This window comes from the organism of the source record quoted next, unplaced genomic scaffold, assembly GCF_019419815.1.
Source record: "Pyrus x bretschneideri cultivar Hongxiangsu unplaced genomic scaffold, Pyrus_bretschneideri_v1 Contig51, whole genome shotgun sequence".
Taxonomy (NCBI): domain Eukaryota; kingdom Viridiplantae; phylum Streptophyta; class Magnoliopsida; order Rosales; family Rosaceae; genus Pyrus; species Pyrus x bretschneideri.
The window spans coordinates 684,963-706,846 of record NW_025999789.1 but is presented as its reverse complement, the minus strand read 5'-3'; the positions used below and the strand labels follow the sequence as shown (position 1 = coordinate 706,846).

Here is a 21,884-nt window from a genome sequence, read left to right as displayed (position 1 = left end):
TCAGAGGCCTATCCGACTAAAAAGCAATTTGCCTTTCAAGTTCGTGATATATGATTCAACGGAATTGCAAGTACTGCTTGGCAACAGTCATCAATTTTCATTTAATATTGTTTTGGACGTTTTCTAGTTTCTTGCTTTAGTCAGTGGTTTCCAAATCAACTTCCAAAAAAGTTACAAATAATTAATTTGCAGTGGTGTGACATCAACTTCAAAAATCTTTTTGCCACTTAATATTATGGTTTAATAATTTTTTTTTTTTACTTATAAGTAAGATATATTAGATTCGACTCTCGTTAAAGATGAATTTAAACCATATTATTGCTTGTCCATGGTGAGGTTATGCACATTCTCCCCACTTAATGTAGATACTATCGTTTGTTAAAAACTATAAACTATCATTTCCTTCGTGCGATTTAGCTAACAGATAAACACGTTAAAAACTATAAACTATTCTAAATATATGAGTGACAATAATGATAATATTGCATTACCATGTTGCACGCATTATCTAGGCGACATAATGGAGAAGAGACTGTGACTCTTCTATTACATTACGGAGAAGTTCATTCTCATATGGGATCAATGCCTTTTACTTTAGCCAAGGAAAGCGGGTCAGTTGATTGGCATTTCACGCACTATATAGGTGATGTAATACTTCACGCACCATCTACCACTTCAATCGCCGCGTCTATTTCGAGGAATAGTCTTTGAGAATATTTCACAATTGTGAGCTGTCACACAATATATTAATGAAAATACGATAAAATCTAAAGAACTGAAAATATGACTCTGCCTCCTCCACAATGACCTTACTCACCTAAACCCTTAATGATTATGATTCACGTAAGCAAAGTCCTTAATTTTTAATTTATTTGTGGTTGCTTATGGAAAAAACCTAAACAAAGCAAAAAAGAATATATGATGGTTGCCGGCAAATATTAAATATATATGATTGCAACCACAAATCATATATTTATGTATATAATTGGAGCCGGCAAATATTAAATGTAACCTGAAAATATATATTTACGTATATATATGATTTATGATTGTTTGTGTGAACGAATAAACAAAAATCTTTCTTAATTTCTAAATCTGCCACACCGAATAGATCCATATTTAAAGTGAAGCGATTGAATATTTGTTTTGTTCGAATGAAGATTGATCATAGAAAATGCATCTACCATCCAAATGAACTAAGAGACTCAATCACATGACAAAATGTCTAGGGTATTGAGCAAGAACTCTAATCATGGCGTACGTGTATGTAATTTGGGGGCTGTTTAATTCCTTCAAATTCTCTGTATATCACAATGGTGTATTGATGCATTAAAATTTTAATCGCATTTTATCCTTTAAGATAATTGCATAATAGGCTAAAAAGAGAATTCATATTAATAATTTAAGTTAGGTGTAGATATATGATATAATAAAATTACCCTTTCATTTATTGTAAAATTGACTAATTTGTCAAATTAAAATAAATGGCTAACTCACAACAATATCCAGTGTCAAGATTCCAAGACATGTCAACGCCATGCATCACAAAGTGACCCTTATTAATTAAATATAGAATTTGCTTTTTTTAAATTACTAGGTAAGTTCCCAGACATCTGCCATTTCTCTCTTTTTGCCTGTCTATATATCTGCATGCAAACCATTTCCTGAGCATTCAAATACCACTTCCATTCAAACCATCAAATCTCACAAACCATATCACCATCAAGTACCTCTACATCCCGATATATCTCCATCTCTGCCTACCTTTGTGCAGAATAAAATGAGTTCTGTTGTTAATACTGCTTGGGATCGGTACTTAAAGCCTTTTCTCGTTGCAGTTACAGTATCGCCAACTCAACGGCTCAAACTTCTGATAATTGGTCCCATCGATCGAGATCGCAATTCCCATCATGACCTAGAAGCCGCAAGGCAACAAGTTGTAGACAAGAGGACTAACAGTAAGTACGACAACAACAACTTAGACTGGGCAACGATAATCGTAGTGTTTTGCTTGACAACGGCAATTGGAATAGCACTTCTTCCATTCCAAGGTCCCTCTGGCCAGCTCCATCTCCCTGTAATATTTTACTTTCTTGGACTCTCAGTCATACTTGCCTTCACTTGTATCTTGTTAAGCAAGTTTATTCACTTCAACTACTGTCCCGGCGGAATAACAATCGCCCCGATTTTCCATCAATTTGGCCTCTTCTTTGGCGTCACAGCCTTCTTCATATCCATCTCCATACCATTTCCTTTGTGGTTCAAATGTGCTGCCTTGTCTATCTACGTTGTCACCTTCCTCCTTGTAGTTCTTTGCAATCTTCACTTCAATAAATATTACAAAATTCATGGTTTTAAGTACCCTACCCCTGCCATTGATCCTACGGCAGAATCATGCGGAGGCAGTGCTAGTACCATTGATGATCAAGCATGCACCAATAGTATGACGTGAAAAAACTGTCATGTAACGAGGATGTGTGTGTAAGTATACACAACACACACACACACACATATACTGATTAGTGCACTGCAGTACTAGTGGCTTCCTCATATTTGTCGTAGGTTTTTCAAATGTCAACCGTTGTTTATTCTATTTAGGGTTTAGTTGTCTCAAGCCTCTCACTAATGCTATGTTTCAACAAATCTAGTTAATTAATTTGTTACTTCTAGATATTTCTTTTAGTGAAAGTATTTGTGTCCACCATTCATAAGTGTTTAGAGTTATCAAACTTGTATATATTTCCTTTTACTGCTTGTGATCACCACTTAAAGCCTTTTCTCCTTGCAGTTATGTTTGGGGTTTCATCTAATCTAGTTAATTAATTTGTTACTTATGTATATTTTTTTTATTTGAACTCTTACAATTTGTCTACACTCAACTTACTTTCTACATCTATATTATTTTTAATTAAACTATCAATATTTTTTTAAATCCAAATTTATTCTTTAAACTATTCTCACAAAACTTCAATAAAATATGTAAATTTATCTTTACACCGAATTTAAGAAAAAAAATCAAAATCTAACGAGGAACAAGAAAAAACGTGGAACGGTATAGAAAAATATTCTGAAGAGTTCTAAAGTCGTCCAAGTAGAGCTTTCTTAAAAAATAAATATAAAAAAATAAAAAAATAAAAAAAGAAGAAAGAAAAAAGGTCGTCCAAACAGAGGGAAAACGTGGAATACGGCAAACCAACTCGCATCCCTACAATACAAAAACACGTGAGAGAATTCAGTGTTGAAGCCTGCACTCCATGGCAAACAGCAAACCAACTCGCATGGCTGCAATCTTGGTTGCTCAATATTTGCTTGAGAAATATTAAGGGGATTCTCTTAAAAATAAGAAACTTTATAGATTTCCTATCATTTCATATTTTTTGCACAATATTTTATATATTGGCACAAAAAATAACGTTAAACTTGAATCTAAGAGAGTCCCATTAGTATTTCTCATATTAGCTTTTAATACAATATCTTCCAGCAATTAGAATGCACATGGTTCCTAAAATGTCTGTGGTTTATATTTGAATGTACCATTGGTAGTTGTTCAAAAAAATGTACCATCTTAAGAGTTATTTTCAGGAACTCTTAATTTTTTTTGCAACCTCTTTGAATTCAGGAACTCTTAAATTTTAGTTCAAATGTTTTTTTTTTTTAATGTTTGTATCAATATTTTCAATTAGGATCAAATAAATCGTCATTGTGACAACCCGTTCCAAATTTTACGTTTTTATTTTATTTTGAAAGCGTGAATTTACGAAATTGCCCTAGAGGCAAGGACTTTGACTTCTGTTGACCATCGACTTGAGAGATGTGAGACTTATTCTTTTAGCATATCCTCGTAGTACTCATTGGTACGAACGTATTGGCAAAAACCGTTTGCGAGTCCGGATTATAACGGTATACTTATGGACGCTTGAAATTGGTTATTTAAATATTTGAATTCCCACCTTGTGGGATTAGTGGACCAGTTAAATTAAAGGGACAAGGAACCAATTAGAAGAGAGAAGTGAAGCTTGCAGCCAATCAGAAAGAAAGAAGAAAAAAAAAAAAAAAAAAAAAGGTGGGGGGAAAGCTTCCCGTGCACCCATACCCGCACCACCGCGGGTCCATCTTCCAAGGCCGATTCCGGCCAACTCCAGTGGATTTTTTCGATGCCACCACCACCATCTTGAAGCTCTCATTCCCCTCTACAAAACCTACCCAAGAACCACCTTGATTAACCATGGTATGGGGCGGTTTGAGGCCACGAAAGTTTACGAAAATCAATGGTGCTCCGGCCACCCTTTTCGATTTTCCGGCAAATCGGCAAAGCGATGGCCGATGCCATCACTTGGGCTTTGTAGCCCATCATCCCAGGAGCAAAACCCAACCAACCTTGACCCCGTTGGACCACCGTAGACAACGAATCGACGTCGGGAAGTTTTAGGCACCCGCCGGCTTCGTGGGAAAAATTGACCATCTTCCGTCCACTTTTGGACTTCGTGGCAGGTATGAAAGTTGCTCCACTCACTGAGATCTTCATTTCTGTGAAGTTTGAGAATTTTTGGAAATAGTTGGATTTTCCGGCGAGTCGGGGCGGCGCGTGGCCAGTGAGCTGCCAATGCTATTTTTAGGCTACGTCGAATGTTTTGAATTCAGTTTTGTCATTTGAATAACGTAGGTTGATAGTTGGAACCTAAATTCGTTACGATACGTTACTTGATAAAAATGTGAATCGACGATCCGACCGTTGGATTGTCACCAAAATTGGATACATTATAATACGTAATATTTAAAGATCATAGGAATTTATGGATCGGGAATCCGACTTACGGATCTTCCTGAATTGGATTTGTAAGTTAGTAAAATAAATGTTCACGGCCACTTGTTTTAGGCAATTGGTGGAGATCTGACCGTTGGATCGTAATCAAATTTTAATATGTTATTCTAGAAACATATTGTGGATCGTTGGGAGTTGCGGATTGGAAATCTGATATGTAGATCTTTCGAGTCAAGTTATACAGTGTTGTAAACCCTACCGTCGATCTTTGATCGACGGTTGACTTGTGGTCAATAGGTCTCAACCCATTTTAGAATGTCGTTGCGGTTGTGTTTTATGTGAATTACGTATTCTACGGATAAGAGTTCTGAGATGTGATTTGATAATTGGCCACAGGGACCGATCATTTAGGACGCCTCAATGCGTGCGCTAGAGAAGTATAGCGTGGACTCCAGGTGAGTGGATCTTTTCCTTTTTATTGTGTACATTATTGAGAGTTCTATCAACACTTTTAAATTGATTAGGTATATTACCTTCATATAATTATTGTGAATGCTTGAAGTACCTATATGAACTACGAATGGCTTGATCCCTATTTAGGGTACGTAAGCAGTCTAACGAGACGTTAGATGCAGCCATAAAATATTTAAGGCAAAAGCCTTGCTTGGGAAATTGAGTAATGCGAAGAAAATTGGTAAAGACAAGTTTTAATTTTGTAAATTAGTTAGTTAAATTAGAGTTAATTGGGTTGTTATGGATAATTATCCTTGAAAATAAGTAGTTTGGGAGTAGGACGTTATTGATTGTACACTTCACACCATATTGTTTATAACTGAAAATGCTACGACATGGTTGAGTAGTAGATTGCATCATGATATATCCATATGTATATTACTTGCATATAATTATTGGGAATGCTTTCAAGTGCAAAGGTGAACGTAGGACACCCAGGTAAGTTCAAGTGAGTTATGGTATTAGTTGAATCGATTGCGTTATAGCATGACTATAGTTATGTGCTAGGCAACTTCGATACTGTCGTACTGGTTGCCATGAGTTGCACATGTTATATTGAGATGCATTGAGAGCTCATAAACCTACATCCCGGTGTTAGTGCTCCCGCCCGTGGTCAGGGCACAGTCTTTCACGTGATGTTCACCTCTCGCACCTTATGCTCACCTTGGATCCAAGGTAGGTGCACAGTCCTGTCGTACAGACCACTTTAGGTGGTTCCGACTCGTAGGTGACCCGCGATTATTCGCCCAGTCTTCACGTGATCGTAGCACTTGAGCATATTTATTTACACCAAGTCCTATCGTACAGACCACTTTAGGTGGTTCCGACTCGTGTGCAGGTGTACTTATTGAGCTATTGGCTAGCCAGGATTGATGAGATATGGATAAGTCGTACAGGTCACTATAGGTGACTCCGACTTATATGCTAGCCATGATTGATGATATATGGATAAGTCACACAGGTCACTATAGGTGACTCCGACTTATATGCTAGCCATGATTGATGAGATATGGATAAGTATATAGGTGACTCCGACTTATATGCTAGCCATGATTGATGAGATATGGATAAGTCGTACAGGTCACTATAGGTGACTCCGACTTATATGCTAGCCATGATTGATGAGATACGAATAAGTTGTACATGTCATTTTAGATGACTCTGACTGATATATCACTTTGTATTGATTTAGTTCATTTGGCCTACTTATTAATGTATGGTGGATTTGATGGCAAACCGTGGTTTTGGTCATTTCTGAGTATGGTTTGGATATATGTATATATGTTGTACTATCTTATGGAAAACGATACGGGTTTTACACTTAGGGGCATTACTTTTAGAGAGGTAGTAACTTTGGGAAGCTTGGTTTTATTGCTTACTCACACCTTCTGTTTGGTGCCCTCCAGGTTTTAGCTGCTGAGTTTGTATCGACAAGAATCTGTGGCGAATCTTAGTATTGATGAATATTTTTGAGGGTATGATTCTTACCTACATTACTGTACTTTACTTATGCTCTGGCATCGCGTGTGAAATGGGTTCGCTCCCATTCGTAGCGCACTCTGGTACTTAGACACTTTTAGATTCAAATTCATTCACTTTTTATACACTATCACATTTTATGGCTTCGTCACCTTCCAGGTGTCGGCCAACACAGCTCGATTCAGGGTCCAAGTGGATTTCTGGGTCGGGGTGTGTCAGTCATCATTTCACCTAAAAAAGGTCATTATACGCCAATAATTTTCTAGAGTGGCATTATTATAATAGCATTGTTGTGTATATGTAGGCTTTTCCATTTTTCATCTTCTTTTAACAAAATTTTCATAAAAAATTAGGTAAATTCATAATTATTTGGTTTATATTTACTTGATAACCAGATAGTTTCCAACTTAATTTTTTTTTAACTCAACGGTCACGGTGAGGATTTTCTACACTATGTTTGGATGAGGGAAATAAAATTAGAATTGGGATAAAGTTAGAATTTATAAATTGACATGCACCAATTCCCTTGTTTGGATTCATAAACATAGAAATTTAGAGTTTCTGCGTGGGAAAAAAAAAACTTGGAATTTGCGACCTCCAATTCTCAAGTTTAAATTTCATGTAAATAGATGTCATTTCCCAATTTCTATGATTGAGAATTTAAAACTAACAAATTCCGTATTCAATTTTATTGTTCTTTTAGGTTAACAAAACAAGAAAATTCACAAATTTTAAAAAATAAAATCTTGTCATTTCAATTTTCGTCATTTTAAAATCCTTAGTAATCTTAAATTTCTTCATCCAAACATAATGTTAGAGTAGATCGTACTGTGAATTTTGAAATAAATTCCACTAATCTCTAATAACAGATAATCAAATATATCATGTAATGCTCTTCAAACTATATCTTTAATTTGCTTTTCTTGGTAGTCAAAAAGTATAACATTTCTGCCCAAGAAAAAAAAGTCAAAATGTTCACCATTATGTATTCATGGGTGTCACAACTTTAAGCCAATTGGACCGAGCCTCTCTTCCTTGTCTTTTCCACCTGTCTCCAATTAAAGGAAATGAAAAAGCAAATACCTAACCTTCTTTGGTGATGAATATGTCATGCATTAAAATGGGTCACATTTGTAGAGTTTATATATATATATATATATATATATATATATCTCACAGGCGTCCCATACAGGATAACTCACTAACCAATATAGGCCCACTAAACCCTACATAATCTCTAGTAATATTAATTTTAGTATTTAAGAATGAATAAAAACATTTTGATCAAAATTAATGCTAGTAAATCAATCAGGAAGATCCATCACTGGATTTCCAATCTGTAAGTTGCTAAGGTCCTCAAATAATACGTACAAATCCTTACTAAAATTTAGTGACAATCTAGCGGTCGGTTCATCGTTTACTACAAAGGTCAAGGAACGACAATCTATGAAACTAGGCTTAAACAATGAAATCACATCAAAACAACTGTCAAAAATTGTATTTAGAATATTGAATTTAGCCTAGAAAGACAAAGTTAGCCCACTGACCACTCGCCACCGCATGCGGCAGTTACCGATGAACAGAAACCCAATTTTCCAACTAACTCAAAAAATTACCAAATTTTGCAAAATTGTAGAACACAACAAGGGGAACAACTTTCATATTTGGGCCGAAGTCTATTTCGGCCAAGAAACACCTAAAAACACCTCGAAAAAGGCCGGGTGGTTAAAAATTATCAAGCCTTTGCCACTCCTCCGTCGGAGGTCCAATGACAGTGATTATTGTCAAGTTTTACTCATGCAAGGGATGGCTACCAAGCCCAGGTGGTGCGCCACCATGATCGATGCCGGAAAGGGAGATAATTGCTCTAGGGTTTTTGGCGAGCCACGAGTTTCTCGTGCTTCGATCGTCAAATATAGTAATCCACAGGTACAATTAAGGTAAGGGCTCGACCAGGATCAAAGTGAGGAACATTATGGCACCAGTCCTGTCGTCAACAGTGACCAAATTAGGGAGATACAATCAGGTTGGGTCTGCGGGTCGAAAGGAGGTTCATGTTTAGCTGGTTCCTCCCCCTCTCTCCTTTTCCTCATTTCTCTTTCCTGATTCCTCACTCTTCCTCCCTATTTTCTCTCATTTTCTCCATCTCTCCCACTGCCATCTGACAGCTTTTAGTTTTTTTTAACAACTAAAACGACTCTAATTTCTTCGTTTCAACTCCGATTTACGAACGGTTTTCCCTTACGCACTTATAGGATCGAGCATAATTCGAAAACATTAAGAGTGACCCCCCCGAAGGTCTACGGATTTTAAATAATTATTTCTAAAAATTTGAACTTTGTAACCAAGTAATTAAAATCTAAAATTAATTTAAATTCGCAAAAATACTATAAAATCCCTCAAATACAAAATACATAAATTACAATAGTGAAATCCAGGAACGGGATTTCATAATCAGCATGGTTGTCACCACCATTGCCATCGACAATATCATCACCACCGACGATGTTATCACCACCACAATAGTCATCATTGTTGTTACGACCACTGCTACCTTTTCACCTCAACCACCACGCCTTATTATTGACTCCACCACCATATCCCCACCATTGCCACTGCCATCACCACCACTATCCTCATTGTTGCTGTTGTCGCCACCACCCTTACTATCATGTCCACTTTTTTTATTGTATACAATTATATCATTTTGACATTAAAAATTATCAAATACATTTATACTAATTTTCATACTCTAGAGAAAATTTTCATTATGAACGGAACACAGGTGGTACACATGTGTTTATATAAGTGGTGGAACATTTTAATTTTTAAGTTATTAACTTTTCAACACACATGTCCCACAATTTGTATAGTGACACGTATTGTACCACCTCGTGTTCTAGTCACACTGAAAAATCTCTCCATACTTTGATCACTTTTAAAAAAACAAGTTATCAAAGGTCGAATCGCTTAACAACTAGACGTCTTGGGTTCGAAACCCTCTGCTGCTGGTGTGGAAGGCATACTTGTAGCCAGGAGGAGACTGAAATGTCTCTATAAGTCTTGCCGACCCCCGAAAAAGATGGATAACTGTGGCTTGCCACTAGTTGTCCCCATTTTAAGAAGAAAAACAAAATCTAATTGGCTTTTTTGGTTGGCCAACCGCAATCAATCCTTTTCTTTTTTCCCAAAACAATACTCTAATTCTTTTAAATTATAAAACTTCGAACATTATTACAAATGGAAGAGCATACAACTCTATTCATTTTGATTACCTGCAAGAAGCATATATATATATATATATTGCTTCCTACAACAATTAATTAAAATAATATTATCATCGCATCTCAAACAAATGAGATGGACAAATGTGGAAGCAAGGGAACCCGCTAGCGTGGTGCGGAAACCGGTTGTCGGAGTGGACATTGTGGGCCATTTGGGGTCCGTTTTCAGCCCCCAACAGCAACTTGGCTACTCCCCTCCACGTGAGCACACTGCTTACACATCCATGTCAGCATTCTCCGCCACGTAGGCACCAACTACACGACATTTTTTCTATTTTCAAAATAAAATATTTTTTCCAACGGATTTTCGAAATTCTCTGTGGGCCAAATTGAATCTGTTGAGGATGACATGCCCCTTTTCCAACTTCCCATTTCTTGAATTAAAATGATATTTTGGTGAATTAATAATGATGATTTTAATTTGCACTATCTACATACTTATTTGATTTATGCATTACTTTGTTATACATCATTTGAATTTTATTTTAAATAGTTTTATTATTATGGGTATCATCTATTATTGTGAATGCATTTCTCCCACTTACATACATTTGAAAGACTTTTGCATAGTTGAAATAGAGACGTGATATTTATGTTTTTGTGATAATAATTGTCAATTTTATTGGTCTAATTCATTTTAAATGCATGCCTCCAAGGGGTGATTGAAGTGTTAATTTTTTGAAGGAAGCAATGATACATTCAGTATTACATTCATAATCTGTCAAGTACATTTGTTAGGGATGAAATGTCAATTACTTTAAATTTTCTATTGTTTTTTATGAAGGAACCAATGAGACATTCGTGCATTTACCAACTGGTTTATAATTCAAGTATAACATTACTAATACAACGTGATTTAAAATGTGGATAGATTACACCATTACATAATATTATAACAATTGTACTAAAAAACTGCTTCCGTACTGCTTTCTTACTACGAAAAAAGAAAAGAAACCCTAATTAATCTAGGAATTCCGTTTGCCTAGTATTAATGTTAATATAACATGAGGTAGGGATATTTGATATAAACGAATATGTTTTGTCTTTGCAAGTGACCGATCGAATATACAATTGGAGAACAAGATGTTTGGATCATACAAATACATATTCGGTGCTTCATTCAAAAAACACTTTAAGTGTTTGGAACCAAAAATTAGTTTCCCCAAAAATACTTTTAATAAAATACATTAGAACAAAAAGTAAAGGGAAAGTCCATAATTGTAAATTTGGGCCGGTTCTTGTGTCTTGTGGGTTGAGACTTGAGAGTGAAGCCCAACTTAGGCATTGGGTTACTTATACATATTTATTTACATTTTGGTTTTTGTGTAACTGCAAATGATATAAGTGACTTTATATAACTGTATATTATGTAAAACATAATTTTGCAAGTCCAAATAAAATGGGTATGGAAACAAAAATTTGAAAACAAAAAGAACACAAAAATAGAGCAAAAATAACATAATCATTATTTTCTCGAATTAAAATCACTTTCTTGAAACAAAAGATTAAAGAACCCAAATATGTCTAAGTAGTAGGCAACAACAATTAGTACATTTACATGAAATTGATTTTTCTTTTTGAGTTATTGAACTTTCTTAAGTCTTTTTTTATCTCTATTATACACAATGAGTTATAATTTATGAAAAAAAAATACTAAAAATGTTGATCATCATGCATGTGAGCTCTCGCCAACGATTAATAGTACTTAAAATTACACCGGATTATATTTACGAAATTAACACGTTCACTCTCACTTATTACAACTTTCTGTTAACTCTCAACATGCATTCATCGTTTGTTTACGTTTACACAACTATAACACACATTTATGGTAAATTTGGTAATTAATATTATACAAATCGGAAAAAATGTCAAAATGTAAACAAAAATAGAGCCAAATACACGGAAAAGTTAACCCCTGCAACCAAACACCCCCAAAAGTCCTTATGATCCACAACCAAACGTCACCTCAAAATTCAAACCACACTTTCCAAATTTCCGTTTTCCCGCCCACACGCCGCGCACTCCCCACTCCATAATTTCACGGCCCACTATAAAACATAAACCCCAATCCAATCCCCCACGCACTCAAAAAAAAACCCTATCGCCCATTTCTCTCTCTCTCTCTCTCTCTCTCTCACTCTAAGATCCACCGTCTTCTGTGGCTATTCAGTCTCTCTCCGCCGTAAGCAGAATGGCGTGCAAGCGGAAGTCGAATGCCGGAACTTCTTCTGGTTCTCCGCCGAAATCGAAGAACCCAAGGCAAACCAACAAGGCGAGAGTTGAGGAGGAGGTAGCAACAAGTGTGGAAAAAGCCACTTCTCCGCCGAAATCATAGAATACGAGGCAAACCAAGAAGGCCGCAGTTGAAGAGGAGGTAGCAACGAGTGTGGAAAAATCTACTTCTCCGCCAAAATCGAAGAGCCCGAGGCAAACCAGGAAGGCGAGAGTTGAAGAGGAGGTAGCAACGTGTTTGGAAAAATTTGCTTCTCCGCTGAAGTTGAAGAATCCGAGGCAAACCAATAAGACGAGAGTTGAAGAGGGGTTAGCAACGAGTGTGGAAAAAGCTACTTCTCCGCTGAGGAAGCCAGTGACTCAGGAGTTAGCTGCGGCTGATGAAGACGGAGAGGAATCGGGGTTTATTGGCAAACCGATGGAAGATGAGGATGCTCGTAAGCAATACCCCCAAGCAATATGTGGGAGAGGTGAGAGATTTTGTTTTTTTTTTAAGAATTTAGTTTGTATTTTGTGAAAATGTTGGAGATTTAGGGGTTCTAGATACTGTGAACTTCAAGGATAAGTGGTATATGAGAAGACAAATAAATGGCCTTTAGAATCTTTGTGTTTCCAAGCGTTAATGTAGCTGTAACATTTGTGGTAAGATTAATTCTTTACCCATTTCCTAAATTAGTATGGTTTTTACCTCTCGGTGTTGTTTATATGGTATTGAAGCTTTGGTTCAATAATTTTTGGGTTTTAAGATTTCAACCTTGATTTTACAGTTCTTGTTAGAGCCAAAGAGCTCTGTAACGCAAAGCTAATAAATGAAATAACTGTTGTAGCTAATAAATAGCCTTACACTGAAACTGGAAGGGAAATAACAGCCCATGATTTTACAGGTCCTATAATCATGGTACATGACTACGTCAAAACAGAAAACAAACTTGTCCCTCAAGTATAGGGATTATTAAACTCTACGTGACTAAAAACCCTAAAAACAAGGAACCCTAACCCTAACGGCTAGGAAGTTCCAACAACTTCAACAGTTCTTTGTTGGATATGCATAATGTTTAAAAAAACCTTGATTTTACAGTCCTTTGTTGGATTTGCATAATGTTAACGCGAGGGACGAATCTTGTTGTGGTGACAGGGCAGGGTCTGAAACCCTCCCTCCCTCCTATTTGCCTCGTGTCCCAATAAAAATGTATATGAAGCGGGAAGAATTCTTTCTTTTGTAAATTTTGTCATGTAGAATTATGCATTGCTAGTAACGAGTTGTGAGTGTTCTATGTTATTCACTAGGTCACGAAAAGAAAGAAATGTTATGAAGGGACAATTACAGAGAGTATCCCCCTTTGGTAATAAGAAAGTTTGAGAAGCACACTGATACATTAGGTTAGTTATGACCAAAAGAAGTGAAGGTGATTCATCTGCCACTGTATTTGCTTCACGAAATACATGCTGAAGATATTGAACTTGAGTGTCAACCAATGGTATATGTTTTTTGCCCTTATCTAGTTTTGACTTTGATCCTTGCATTGGTGCAGAAGCCAAAGAGGAATGGGCAAAACTACTCCAACGAGTAAGTTTTAGTTTCTACTTCATCTGTATATTTTTTCGTTGGCTTACTCCAAGTAGTCCTCTTGTGTTTTAACAGGTTAGTTACTGGTTGTTTGTTTGTTTTCTGATTGCATTTTTATGTTCAAAATAATTGAAAACGGTGATGAAGATATAATTCAAGCTCGTCGTCGCTACACAAAGGCATTGGTTGATGGAATCTGTATGATTTGGTTACTTTAACTCAAAAATTATTTTAGATCCAATCATTGGAGAATGATTTGGTTAGTTTAAAACTTAAATTTTGATGGGCCGGTTTTTTAACCCAGACCTAAGTTTTAGGATAAAATTGCCCAAATTTTAGCTTAACCCAAAATTTATCTACACTAAGCTAACAATAATATGGTTCAAATTTGTTTTTTGCGAGAATCGAACTTAAAACCTCTCACTTACAAGTATAGTGGAATACTACTAGATCGTAATACTAAGTGACTGGTTAGCTTAAAATCTAAACCCAAATATTAAATATAATCTAAAGATACTTTTTGGATCTGTAACTTTGATTGCAACCGTCATATTGGTTGAAAATATTGTTACAATAATTATACTTAACAGAAGTTGGTTAACATTCTTTTTTGATGCAGACTTAATGGGGATTTAAAAGGAACAACTCTTTTCTAAAAAAGTAACTGTATGGTGATGCACAAAATTTTAAATTTTAAAATAAAACGATAGATAGATTATAAAATATTGAAATATAGTGAAAAAATATAGAAAACAAGTATACAATTAGCGTTTATATAAATATTCAGTAAGTCTTTTACACTTTTAGTTTTTTTAATTTTTGACCGTCGGTTCAAGTTCTTTGAAAAATATCAATTGCCAAGGATTAATTCATGATATTTTCCTACACTTTGAACTTTTCAAGCACCAATATTTTTGGTTTCGATTCACACTATTCAGAATATTCTAGATTTACACAGATCAATACGTGATCATTTTATATTAATTTAAAAAAAAATAAATAAATAAAGAATGTGAGAAGAAAGAATAGAAGATAACGAAAATAGAAAGAGAGATAGTTTCAGTTACGCCATTTATATTATTTTTTAATTATGTGGGTCCTAGCTTGTTTAGAATATGCAATGGAATGGGATCTAGCTGGCCTACCTAGACTTCTCTTCCTTATTATTATTATTATTATTATTAATTTATTGTTCTAAGCCACGGTGGTAGGATGCGTTGTTGCTGCTTCATGATGTCAACACGGAACCATTAGCTGATGTACTATATAATCAAGTTAAATCTACATGGCTAACCATTTTACCCTTTAAACTTTATTACCCATCAGTTTTATTTTATTCTACATGTCAAATTTTACTTTTTCTCACAAATTGAGCTGCTCATGTATAACATTCACAACGTTACAGGGGCAAAAGTAATAAACTCTCCATCATTTCTAAATTAAAAAAATGTATGGTAAAAGTATCTAGCAATTCATAATTTCTTTAACATTTCAAAATTTTAATGGTACATGATGAAAAACATACATCAATTAAATATGTCTTTATTTCTATCCGCACATGGATTCGACACTTGAAAATTACAACAAGAACAATCATTGGACATACTAATTTTTCATATTAATTATTTACTATACATAATTATAAGGTAAAATACAATAAAATGTACCTTTGAAAAAAAGGTGAAATCTTTGGAAGATGAGTTGCCAAGCACATATCCACCTCTAACTAAGCTTAACAAATAAAATAAAAAAAAGAAAATTATGTTAATGAAAATTGTAACTAATGGATAATTTCAATAATCAACCCAAAAAAAAAACAAAAAATTGCTGAATGGTACCGTGCTCTTGTTTTGTTGGTGTTGTGTCATAATAAATATAAAATTATCAGAGACGGGTCATACGGCCCACTTCTAACAACATCGATATTGTCTTCAACTTGGTAATTACCACCTGCACAATCCGTCAGGTGTGAGATTTTATCACAAAAGACCTCGATATTAGTTAGAGTGGGATTAGAATATTTAAACTATTACTTTTCTTTTTGTATGGCTGATGTGAGATTCAACAAACCCCCTCACGTGGGACCCAATTAGTGGATCACATGTGAAAGATTTACACATCGGCAACCACGTGGAGCCAAGAGGACTCACCCTACACGCGGAGCCAAGGGACCCACCATCATCGCTCAAGGCCAAAGGGACTCACCCATCACGTGGCAGTACAGTACGGGCCTGCTCCCTGGCTTTGATACCATATAGAATTATCAAAGACGGGCCATACAAGCCACTTCCAACAATATAGATATTGTCCCCAACTTGGTAATTACCACCTGCATAATCCGTCAGATGTGAGATTTTATTACAAAAGACCTCGATATTTGTTAGAATGGGTTTAGAATATTTAAACTATTATTATTTTTTTTTGTATGACCGATGTGGATTCAACAATAAAGGCCATGTATGTCTAATCTGAGCATCCTCTGAATGAGTACAGAGCCTATGGGCATCAAGGTGTATTGGGTAAAATAAAAAAGAAAGCAAGTTTAATGGGTATCCTCTGGTACTAGAGTGAACATTTAAGATCTCCTTGGTAATTTTTTTGGTTTTGTTTGTATTAAGGGATCTTGATTGTCTACCCTCTCTCATTTCATAACCTTCTCATTCCTTATTATTTATATAGTTACGATTAAGCAACTTGAACATTTTATATTAATTTTTTTTATAAAAATAATAAGACAAAAATAAAAAAAAATAAAAAATAAAATATTAACATGATTTAACCACGATCATAGAAATAAAAAAAGACGAAAAGAGTATGAAACGTGGAGAGCAAACAATCCTCATCCTTCATTAAGCGCTTGCATCATCAATTAAAGTGTTCTGCGACTTTGAGATTTTCATGATCATTTTTATTATTTTTATTTATGTGGGTCCCAGCTTGTTTTGGCTTCCCTATGTAGTATGTAACAATTAGCTCAAGAAGACTAAGAATTTGCAAAAAGAAAGAGTTCAGCAAAGTGTGAACTTATTAGATCTTTGCTTTTATTTTTACCGAGATAGACGTGCTTATTGCTTAGAGTCATGTTCAACATCGATTGCTTATGGCTCAGAATCACATTCAACCTCGATTGCTTTTAGTGGGCAACTTTCAAGACCTCACTTGCTTTTAGTGGGCAACTTTCAAGTTCTCACCTTAATTATTTTTTTATTTTAGAAAACGGTAATATTATTAATTTTTTTTAAAAAAAAAATGAGTTTAGCTTCACAAAGGATCAGCAATAAGTTGGTTCAAATTTGCTTTTGACAAAAATCGAATTTAAGACCCCTCACTTATAAGTGAAGAATAATATCATTAAACTGTAGTACTAAGTGACAACACTTTCATTATTAAATTATCAGGAAAAAGGTCTTGACCGCAAAAATGAACCCTAATTTCTATTTTCAACAAAGGAATCTTGTTGAGTTTCTATTTCATTAATTAATTGTACCCTCGCTTATATAATCCAAAAATCTCAAAACTTTAGCTGTATCTCCCTTCCCATATACTATCACTCTCTCCTTTTCTGCACCCTGCTATTGGGCGCTGAATTACTAGTTTTTTGCTTTCTTGCGGGTCATAAAGCACTGTGCTAGTGTTGCTTGTGGGCGTGTATTTTTTTCAGATGTCCGAGAGGACAACCCTTTGGATTGTCTTGTTGAAAAACTTCATATTGTTAGGCTGACACTAAATGCTGTAAGAGTTTTGAGACTTTTGGTGTCCCACATCGGGGAATATTTAGTTTTCATTGCCATTTATATAGGTCTAGTCTTTTATTTTAATAATTAAAATTTGTACCATTTAGAAATGAATTGAATGATTGAACTTTATGGTTATGTGGATTACGCTTGATTTACAATTAATATTAATTAATCAAGATAATGGCACTTTGGGGCCTTGAAAGTTAAAATTAATTAGATTTATTAATTTCAATTTTGGATTAAATTTTTAATTAATTTATTAATTAAAAACGTTTTGATTAAAAGACACATCTCTTAGACAGAGTTGTGTACTTTCAAATATGGTAAATAGGTATTTGAAAGGATGTGAAACAACTTATATATTTGCAATAACACTTTCCAAGTGAGATAATCTTTTCTTCCTCCTTCACTTCCGTACAAACTTTCAAAAAGTAAACACACAAAGCAAATTTGCTAGAATTCTATAATCCAGTGCGGGTTGTAGAATTAGGTAGTTGTATCTTGGTTGAGCAGACGTTGTAGAACCACAAGCACAAGAGTGAGACAGAAATATTGTTCGAATGACATAGCTTTTACGCTAACCTCTACCTTTGAATCATTAAAGTTAGTATCTTTTTAATTTCTGTATTTATTGTGTAATTTCATTCTGCATTGCAAGTATTTTTGAGTAATAAAGTATAAGTATTTCAAGTTCTGTATTTCGGTTAGTTTTGTTTCTAAATTGTTCTCCAATAAATGCATGCTTGAAGTGTCACGCATCGTACTATGGTGGAGTCGGGACCGACTCTACCATAGTACGATATTGTCCGCTTTGGGCCCCAGCACACCCCCGACTCCATCATAGCACGATATTGTCCACTTTGGGCCCCTGCATACCCTCACGGTTTTGTTTATGGGAACTCACACGAGAACTTCCCAGTGGGTCACCCATCATGGGAATACTTTCGCGCGCTACTCGCTTAACTTCGGAGTTCCCATGGAACCCGAAGCCAGTGAGTTCCCAAAAGGCCTCGTGCTAGGTAGGGATGTGAACATACATTTAAGGATCACTCCCCTGAGCGATGTGGGATGTTACAATCCACCCCTCTTAGGGCCCCGACGTCCTCGTCGACACACATGCGGCTAGGGTTAGGCTCTGATACCAAATCGTCACATCCCAGCCTGAGGTCCACCACATCCCAGGCCCGCTCCACCACAGTAGCACGATATTGTCCGCTTTGAGCCCCGACCACGCCCGCACGGTTTTGTTTCTGGGAACTCGCACGAGAACTTCCTAGTGGGTCACCCATCTTGGGAATGCTCTCGCACGCTACTCGCTTAACTTCGGAGTTCCCATGGAACCCTAAGTCAGTGAGTTTCCAAAAGGCCTCGTGCTAGATAGGGATGAGAATATACATTTAAGGATCACTCCCCTAGACGATGTGGGATGTTACATGAAGTTTCCATATTCATGCTTTTTTTGTTGTTCATGAAGTGAATGAGTTATCCCTTTTCTCTCAGGTTGATCAAGATTTGAAGAGTAAATCAATTCCAGTGTCCAACTGCTATTGCGACACCAAGTATTTGCAGCCGTATTCTACTTTCGTCAATCTGCGAACAGGATATTGTTCTCTTTCTACTTACTGTCATGATGCAGGTTTTTTCTTTCTTTCATTCGGAAGGCCCCTATGTGTTCACATGTTATTTCTGGTTTTGAAATTTCAGAAAATATGCAATCTGGAAGTGATGACTCAACTATCTCTATTGAGGATGATGTTTTGTTTGGATAGTGAGGTTGATTCAAAGCTGTCAAATGGAATGTGTACGAAATCAGAAGTAAGTTCCTCTTTCTTAATTTATTTTATGTTAATCTTTTGACATCAATTGAATAAACGTGAAGGCAAAGCTTGATATTGTTTTCTTACTTAAGTCGTTTAGAATTTGGACGTACCTTCCAAATTCCGTCCGGTTTTCAGTGGTAATTCCAGTTGGCTTCCAATTGGTTTGTGCATGTTTGCCATTATCCATTTTGCCAATATTTCAACCTACTTTTTTAACCATCGTTACTTTGAAAAGTTTTTGAAGAAAATATGTCTTTGAAAATGGTGTTAGAAATAATTAATTAATTATTGGGTTTGCTTATATTAATCACCAGGTAAGTTCCTACACCCATGGCAAAAAAAGAACTAAGAAGTATAGTGCTGATACTTTGTTATCTGAAGTTTCTTGTCCTATATATTGACATCACCCTTGAATATCATTGTCTTTGAATATCATCGTCTTTGAATATCTTGAATATCATCGTCTTTGATAGTGACCGTAGTTAGTGGTTTGGTTTCCACCATCTTTGTTGTCTGAAGTTTCTAAATTTTGAAGTTTGTCTTATTGCAAAATCAATTTTATAAACAATTAATTCTTTCGTATCCGAAGTTTCCTTCATGTGATTTAGCCAACGTATAAACACGTTGAAAACTAAAAATTATTCTAAAAATATGAGTGACCGTATTAGTTCAATTATAATATGATAGCAAACATATTATATTACTAATTAGTCGATATTAAACATATTATATTGTTGAGCTAATTAGTCAATTATGGTAGCAAACATATTATATTGTTGACCTTGTTAGTTCAATTATAATATTGTAAAGAAGACATCAAGCTACTCACTACTATAATTTGATGATATTTTTTTTCACTTAAAAGTAAGAGGTTTTAGGTTTGAATATCGTGGATAATGAATTCGATATTAAATTTGGTTGCTCATTGTATAGCTTAACTAAACTTTCAATTCTAACTTAAATTGCTTATTATATAATTTAGCTAAATTCTCACTTCGTGTAGTATAAAAATATATCGTTAAACTTAAAAAAAATAAAAACTATGCAAGCAAGCATAAGTTTGCTTTTTTAAATTACTAGGTAAGTTCCCAGACTTCTGACATTTCTCTCTCTTTGCCTGTCTATATTTCTGCATGCACACTATTCCTGAGCATTCAAATACCTCTTCCATTCAAACCATCAAATCTCACAAACCATATCATCATCAAGTACCTCTACCTACCTTTGTGCAGAATAAAATGAGTTATGTTGTTAATACTGCTTGGGATCATTACTTAAAGCCTTTTCTCCTTGCAGTTACAATAACGCCAACCCAACGGTTCAAACTTCTGATAATTGGTCTCATTGATCGAGATCACGATTCCGATCGTGATCTAGAAGCTGCAAAGCAAGAAGTTGCAGATGGGAGGACTAACAATAACTATGACAACAACAACTTAGACTGGGCAACAATAATCGTAGTGTTTTGCTTGACAGCAGCAATTGGAATAGCACTTCTCCCCTTCCAAGTTCCCTCCAGTGAGCTCCATCTCCCTATAATCTTCTACTTTCTTGGACTCTCAGTCTTACTTGCCTTCACTTGTATCTTGGTAAGCAAGTTTATTCACTTCAGTTACTGTCTCGCTGGAATAACAATCGCCTCGATTTTCCATCAATTTGGCCTCTTATTTGGGGTCACAGCCTTCTTCATATCCATCTCCATACCATTTCCTTCATGGTTCAAATCTGTTGCCTTGTCTATCTACGTCATCACCTTCCTCCTTGTAGTTCTCTGCAATCTTCACTTCAATAAATATTACAAAACTCATGGTTTTAGGTACCCTACCCGCGCCATTCTTCCTAAGGCAGAATCATGCGGAGGCAGTGCTAGCACCATTGATGATCAAGCATGCACCAGTAGTATTGAGTGACGTGAAAATACTATCATGTAACGAGGATACGTGTGTGTACACACACACACACATACTGATTAGTGCACTGAAGTACTAGTGGCTTCCTCATATTTGTCATAGGTTTTTGAAATGTCAATCGTCGTTTATTCTGTTTGAGGTTTAGCTGTCCCAAGCCTCTCACTGGTGCAATGTTTCAACTAATCTAGTTAATTAATTTGCTACTTCTATATATTTCTTTTAGTGAAAGTATTTGTGTCCACCATTCGTAAGTGTTTAGAGTTATCGAACTTCTACATATTTCTTAAAAAATAAAAATAAAAAGTCGTCCAAACAGAGAGAAAACGTGGAATATAGTAAACCAACTCGCATGGCTGCAATCTTAGTTGTTCAATATTTGCTTGAGAAATACTAAGGTTGTTCAATATTTGCTTGAGAAATACTAAGGGGATTCTCTTAAAAATAAGACATTTTATAGACTTCCTGTCATTTCATATTTTTTGTACAGTATTTTATATATTGGCACAAAAAATAACGTTAAACTTGAGTCCAAGAGAGTCACATTAGCATTTCTCATATTGCCTTTTAATACAAAATC

The 21,884-nt window shown here is 35.4% G+C and overlaps 1 pseudogene; it reads left to right on the top strand.

Annotated features, from left to right (window-relative positions):
* The first annotated feature begins 12,101 nt into the window (after positions 1-12,101).
* Positions 12,102-21,307, top strand: LOC103954019 (annotated as a pseudogene).
* The last annotated feature ends 577 nt before the right edge of the window (positions 21,308-21,884 follow it).